Source organism: Salvelinus sp. IW2-2015, unplaced genomic scaffold (assembly GCF_002910315.2).
Source record: "Salvelinus sp. IW2-2015 unplaced genomic scaffold, ASM291031v2 Un_scaffold7745, whole genome shotgun sequence".
Lineage (NCBI taxonomy): Eukaryota > Metazoa > Chordata > Actinopteri > Salmoniformes > Salmonidae > Salvelinus > Salvelinus sp. IW2-2015.
Genome location: NW_019949005.1, coordinates 11,265 through 17,148, shown reverse-complemented (window position 1 = coordinate 17,148; position 5,884 = coordinate 11,265). Strand labels below are relative to the sequence as shown.

Sequence of the window (5,884 nt, the reverse complement as noted above, 5' to 3'; positions counted from 1 at the left end):
CTTGCATTCTCTCAACCAGCATCAACTTTTCAACCCACTTCTGAAACCCTTCCCCAGGAGGCATCCCGGTGTGTTCGTTTCATCATTTACTTTGCTATGGGATCCGTAACAGTGTACGAAGCTGCTTGCAAATAGCCAGTAACACTGCCACGGATACAAGCCCAGACGCACTCTCAACGGACAGCCAATGGACATACGAGAAGGAAGTCCTATCTGTACACAATCGGTCCTGGACCTGGACACCACAGTGGAGGCGAGGGAGGACGGTGACTCTAGGGCTTGTGGAGCGTGCGGTGCACTTCTCTAATGTTACTATCTGATTCACTTTATCTATCTTTACCTGTCAGATTAGTACCAAACATCACTGTCAGAAATATCTTCACGTGAAGGGGGACAATCACGAACAATCAAACGAGCTCTATTAGGGCCTCATGTTGCGTATATTAAACCGATGACGCAGGTCTCTTCACATTCGGGCAGCTGATCCACGTAACCAGTTCCCACGTCCAATCTGCTCATGCACTCTGTAACGATATCATTTGTAAACACCAACACGAAGACGTCCCCGTCTGCCATTTGTTAGCACATAGCCAGGAGACTCAACACACTTCTCTCTGGAAGAAGAAACAGGGGCTTGGAAAAGATCTGGTGCGCCCTTAACATTACTGCAAATTTTGGAATAATACTGAATAGTCTATAATTTCACACTGAAACGAGCGGGGCTCGTCCTAATCTAAAACTTTACTGGTGGAATTACCATGCAAGTGCTATCACCTCTGATGGTATCCTGTGTCACTACGCATGATAGATGATGATAGATAGAGGATGTGTCCCACAGGCACCCTATTCCCTAAAGTGCATTACTTTGGACCATGGACCCATCAGTGGACACAGTGCTGTTGCTGTGTCCCCTGCTACTATCTCAAGTCCACCATCATCCCCTCCCAATTTAATTACTTTACATGATCATCGGACATATTCTGCTTCTTCATCTACAAATAACTATTGACTTATTGATGACAACAAGTGATGTTTTTCATTATGATGTGCTGAGCCATCATCTGAGTCCAATAGACTGAACTTCCTTGTTTGATTTGAACATCAATATTCAGGATGTAATGAATGTCAATCATACGTCTCAAAATTACAACTTCCGTATGAAAATTGAGGTGAGTGTTTTAAGGTAATAAGCTGATGTTGTTCCGAACTTCCATTATAGAAGGAGTGAATGACTTACGGAATATGCACGAGCCTTCCTCTCCTCCTTCTTTCTTCTCCTCTCCTTCTTCTTTCTCCCTTCTTCTTCTCTTCTTCTCCTTGCTTCTTCTGTCTCCTTCTTTCTTCTTCCTTCTCTCTCCTTCTCCTTCTCCTTCTTCTCCTCTTCTCTCCTTCTTCCCTTCTCCTTCTTCCTTCTCCTTCTTCTTCTTCTCATCTCCTTCTTCTTCTCCTTCTCCTTCTTCTCTTCTTCTTCTCCTCTCCTTCTTCCTTCTCCTTTCTTCCCTCCTTCTTTCTTCTCCATTCTTCTTCTTCTCCTCTTCTCCTTCTCTCTTTCTTCTTTCTTCCTTCTTCCTTCTTCTCGCTTCTTCTTCTTCTCCTTCTTCTTCTTCTTCTTCTCCTTACCCTTCTTCTTCTTCTCCTTACTTCTTCTGCCTTGTCTTCTCTTCTTCTCTCCTCTCTCCTTCTTTCTCCCTTCCTGTTTCCGTTCTCTTCTCGCTTCTTCTGTCCTCCTTCTTCTCCTTCTCCGCCTTCTTCTCCTTTCTTCTCCTTTCACTTCTCTCCTTTCTTCTTCTCCTTCTTTCTTCTCCTTCTTCTTCTTCTCCTCTTCCTCCTTCTTCTTTTCTTCTTCTTTCTCCTTCTTCCCTTCTCCTTCTTCTCCTTCTTCTTCTTCTTTCTCCTTCTTCTTTCTCCTTCTTCTTCTTTCTCCTTCTTCTCCTTTCTTCTTCTTCTTCTCGCTTCTTCTTCTTCTCCTTCTTCTCTTCTCCTCTTCTTTCTCTCCTTCTTCTCCTTCTTTCTCCTTCTCCTTCTTCCTTCTTATTGCACACCTATGAGAGTTTCCTCATAGTACAGCTGTGCTGGAAGACGGAGCAGTGTTGTGTCTTGATTGCGCATAAAAAACACAATTGCACATGTAAATGTCTACTTAAGTATATTAAAGGCCCGAGGAGGTATGGTAAATGGCCGATATACACGGTAAGGGCTTGTTGCTTATGAGCTTTGACACATTCGGAGTCCTGGAAACCAAGCCCTTAGCGTGCTATAGCTGTATTGGCCAATATACCACAACCCCCCGAAGGTGCCTTATTGCTATTAATAAACTGGTTTACCAAAACGTAATTAAGACGCAGGTCAAATGTATACCCGTGGTATAGGGTCTGATATACCATGGCTTGTCAGCAAAATTCAGCAATTTAGGGCTCGAGCCAACCAGTTTAATAATCTGTAAATATTGTGTCAATATTGCATGTACAGTTAACTGTAAATTAAAATAAGTTTAAATTTATAAATGGCACACCGCAGCGTGTGAGGGAATTGAGTTAGGCCTATGTCCCAAATGGCACCTATTCCTGTATACTGTACTACTGTTGACCAAGAGCCTTTGGCTCGGTTTAAAGGTAGTGCACTATAGAATGGGTACTATTTGGGATGGCTCTAAGTCCTTCCAGGTAGTTAACTTGAAGTGCCTACTTTGTCACCACAGACGATCATTGATCACCCAGATAGCGAAATGTTGTGATGATGTCAACCATAGCGTAGGGGGCTTCATTGTAACTGAATGTGTTCAACTGAATGGTGTCCTTCTGCTTCCCCCCCTGTCGGGGCGGCGGTGCCTGGTGGGTTAGAGACGTGTGGACCCGTCGGTGACTAGATTGTCCCCCCGAGCTGAACAAGGTAGAAAATCTGACGTTCTGCCCTGAACAAGGCAGTTAACCACTGTTCCCCGGTAGGATCGTCATGTAAATAAGAATTTGTTCTTACTGACCTTGCCTCGTTAAATAAATGTAAATATAAAAAATCTGAAAGACGGTGCAGCGGGCTGCCGTCGTACTAGGAACAGTTTGTTACTGGGGCTTACTGCAAGATCTTTGTCCACCGTTACTGTATTTTAAACGTTCTGTCTGAGGACTTTATTATGATGGTATCTTGTTGTGATTGCTATATAGTATTATAATATGTTTTGGCCAAATGTTTTTACTTAGTAATATCATTGTGGTGATTTCTCTCAAAAAATGGTGGGAATCCTTTTTCTTCTCAAGAACGTTGCCATCCAAAACATTTTATTCATAGAACAGAGATCATGGTCAAAATCCTAAATTATTCATTGTCTCAAAGACATTTTACAGAACCAGTTGGTGAGAAAACCATCGGTTCAGCGTCCCAAACAGGACCCCCCCCCCCCCCAAATTCCGACACAATATTTATTGGTAAAACTAATGTCTTTGAAACTGTTTATTATTTTTGAATTTCTGAAATGTTTGTGACTTGATTATGAATACAACTCCCCTGTTAACCCTCATCATTCTGGTATAATTGGGTACTTGTTGTAGTAGATGAATTTCCGTCCAGTTTGGTACTCCTAATTATATATGATGCTCAGTCCTGCTACCAAACACATTGGGATGTCTCTGCTACTCTACTAGCCTGGTTAAACCAAAAACCGAATGGAGTTCTCACTATGGTAAATGAGCAGTCACACTGGTTAACCACGGCCCTACTATTTTCCTCTTCTGCTAAGGTTTATTCTCAAAATTGCACCCTATTCCCCTTTTTAGTGTGCTCTGGTCAAATGTGTGCACTAAATAAGCATGGGCCTGCCATTCGTGATGCACCTTAAGACATTCTTGTTGAACGAATTATTTGGTCCCACGTCTGGTTGTGCTGTCTTGACAAACTCCTATGGTCATTGTCAACAGAGGCAAGACAGCACAACCAGATCTGGTTCCAGGCCTAGTTAATCAACACTAAAAGTTAGTTATCCTGAATGGCCAGCCAGAATTGGTAAATGGCCTTACATTGAAGTAATGTTGTAGGACTTGGTGCTTTGGCGTCCTCTTGAACAGGCAAGTTACTTAGACCCCTGTCATATACTTCTCTCCCCTCGACGCCCATAGAGTAGTCCGTTTCTTTTCCGGTGTGCGCTTTAAGTAAACTTATAGCACAATGTTGTGTTTCCTTGTTGGAACATCAATATGTTACTGTCATGTCACTGGGGTGTGTCTTCATGGCTGACTGCTGCCAGGGTGGGTCCTTCTTGGTGTTTATATGAAAATACGCTACGTAACAGTGCATTGAGTAAATGACAAACAGTCCTGGCAGTAGAGGCAGTGTTCCAGTAATGACACAGTCTGGCAAGTAGAGGGCAGTGTTCTAGTAATGACAACAGTCTGGCAGTAGAGGGCACGTGTTCGCAGGTAATGACAAACAGTCTGGCAGTAGAGGCGGTTCCAGTAAGACAACAGTCTGGCATGTAGAGGGGCAGTGTTCCAGTAATGAACAACATCTGGCAGTAGAAGGGCAGTGTTCCAGTAATGACAACAGTCTGGCAGTAGAGGCAGTGTTCCAGTAATGAACAACAGTCTGGCAGTAGAGGGACAGTGTTCCGAGTAATGACAACAGCTGGCAGTAGAGGACAGTGTTCCAGTAATGACAACAGTCCTGGGCACGTAAGAGGGCAGTGTTTCCAGTAATGGAAACAGTCTGGCAGTAGAGGGCAGTGTTCTGATGAAATAATGTGGTACAGTTGGTTGAATTGAAATATAGTTGGTGTATTATTGTTAGTGTATATTTTGGAGGCTGTGTATTGCTATAAGAGTTATTTATTTTAAATTGTGCTTAAAAACAAAGAAAGAAAACCGCAGGTTCTCTGTTCTAAAATCTGAATATTAGACATACAGAATGTATATGCACTGGCCTTTGAAAGATGTGTCCCCAAAGCTTTATTTACCCTGCTGATCCACAGGCCTCCTGAACCCTATCCAAGGTAACGTCCAAAACAAATGGCATCCTATTCCGCTACATAGTGCACACTTTACCAGGCTCCATAGGACATTTGGTCAAAAGAGTGCACTGTAAATAGGAAGTAGGGTTCCATTTGGGACGACTCGTAAGAAGTTCGATTCAGGAAGAGTCATGAGACCTGTATAGATAAGTCTCTGAGTTCAGGTATTCATAAGATGGAGAGACAAATTCTAAATCAGTATTTTTTATTTTTTTTATCCTGTCTTGTTGTCTGTTTTTGGAGCATGTCATTTGAAGACCGGTATTGCAATGCAAAGGGTATGTATAAGTGTGTCTCACTATACAATTCAAACCTTTTTTCCAACATCGTCGCGGAGATCGTCCCATGTAAGCGCTGTGCATTGTCGCTTAACCTTTTTAACATGTCTGTTCTAGTGGGCTGCGCTCTAAGACGCGCCTTGGATTGAGACCTGGCCAAACTGTGTTAGTCGACTAACTGTATTTCTGTTCTGTTTAATAGAAACCGTCTGGCTTCTGGCCATCTGTTTAAAAGCTGCTGTAAATAAAACAAACTTTGAAACGTTTATGTCTCGTTGTACATATTGTGACTTTTATTTTTGTTATCAACCAAGACAACGTCCGCCGTCGCAGAAAAAAATAATCTTGAATTTCCTGTATGTTATTGTTTCTATTATCTTATGATATATGAGCTACTAGCGTAGTGGTACACTTTGGCCAGAAGCCCTAGATGTATGTCCACTGTACGGAATAGTGCTATTGGGAAACGCATATTAAATGAGTGTCATCTTTCTATTTTGTTTTATATAACAATAATCTCTCTTGATACAGTTTTCCTCCAGACGGTTACCTCAGAAGAGATAAAGAGAGGATTATATGGTTCTGCAGAGGAGATGGAACACAAGAGATG

The 5,884-nt window shown here is 42.4% G+C and overlaps 1 long non-coding RNA gene across 2 annotated transcripts; it reads left to right on the top strand.

The window, feature by feature from the left end:
- Positions 1-4,188: 4,188 nt before the first annotated feature.
- Positions 4,189-4,753, top strand: LOC139027149 (uncharacterized). 2 transcript variants are annotated; one of them, XR_011479192.1, is made up of 3 exons: positions 4,189-4,399; positions 4,517-4,549; positions 4,708-4,753. It is a non-coding gene; the product is annotated as an uncharacterized lncRNA (long non-coding RNA). The 2 variants fall into 2 exon arrangements; XR_011479191.1 differs by lacking the exon at positions 4,708-4,753 and adding an exon at positions 4,632-4,654 and having other exon boundaries at positions 4,517-4,554.
- Positions 4,754-5,884: the final 1,131 nt, after the last annotated feature.